The following is a 981-nucleotide window of genomic DNA, read 5'->3' as shown; positions in this document are numbered from 1 at the left end:
GGGGGTATAGCTCAGTGGTAGAGTGTTTGACTGCAGATCAAGTGGTCCTTGCTTCAAATACAAGTGCTCCCTAATAAGCCTCTCCTTATTCATTTTTTTTTTAAAAAAGGGAAAACATTTTGATTTCCATTCTCCATTATGTTCAGGAGCTCCACTATACGGGGATGCTTGAAATGAATGTAAACACTCAACATTTCACTGTCCAAATGCATAAAAACCTAACACACCTGTCCATCAGCTGAAATCAGTTCCAATCCTCTAAGTGTCTAGTTTATGTTTTCATCAATTAAACAAAGGGATCATATGAATGTACATTTGAAGATCCCTCTTCTCCAGGGCTGTGCTGTGCAGAAGAACAAGAACCACATCCAGTTGGGGTTCAGGAGTCTGACGAGCAAAGGCAACTTGGTGCGGGCTAAAGTCACCAGCACTTTGGCTCCTTCCCATTCAACCAGCAGCTGGGCCCCCAGGACAAGGCATGAGAAGAAGACAGTGGCTGTGAGCAGGAAAATAGCCACCAACAAGCTGGCTAAAGCTGTCAAGATCCCCAGGGAGGTCACCATGCCCATGGCTAGAATGTACTGACTGCAGCGGGGACCAAAAAGGCAGAGAAAAGCCCTCAAAAGTTCTAAGCTGCCAAGCCCCAGAAGGTGATCAAAATCCTACCTAAAATCAAGACAGGAGTAAGGCTAATGTCATCTCCAAAGCCAGGGCTAAGAAGGTAACACTGAGAAAGAAGTGGAGAGATTTCCATTGGGATGACTCCTGCTCCCCTAATGGCTCTGTTATGAATCACCATGGACCACCCGGAGAGATCAAAGTCCTGCAGGACAAACAGCCCCATGGACAGTATAATGAAGTGGTGGCAGTGCGGGGAAGTGCTGTGTTTTGTGTAACACCTGCCAGGTGAGTGATGCACTGCCAGGGCAGCTGCCCATGAGCTCATTCTCTTCGATCTGCTTCTGCTGTTATTTCAGAGCC

At 46.9% G+C, this 981-nt stretch overlaps 1 non-coding gene across 1 annotated transcript; it reads left to right on the top strand.

Moving 5' to 3' along the window:
* On the top strand, window positions 1-72 carry TRNAC-GCA. Its single transcript has one exon. It is a non-coding gene; the product is annotated as a tRNA-Cys (tRNA).
* Window positions 73-981: the final 909 nt, after the last annotated feature.

This window comes from Mauremys mutica, unplaced genomic scaffold (assembly GCF_020497125.1).
Source record: "Mauremys mutica isolate MM-2020 ecotype Southern unplaced genomic scaffold, ASM2049712v1 Super-Scaffold_100046, whole genome shotgun sequence".
NCBI lineage: Eukaryota > Metazoa > Chordata > Testudines > Geoemydidae > Mauremys > Mauremys mutica.
This window is presented reverse-complemented; position numbering and strand designations above follow the sequence as displayed.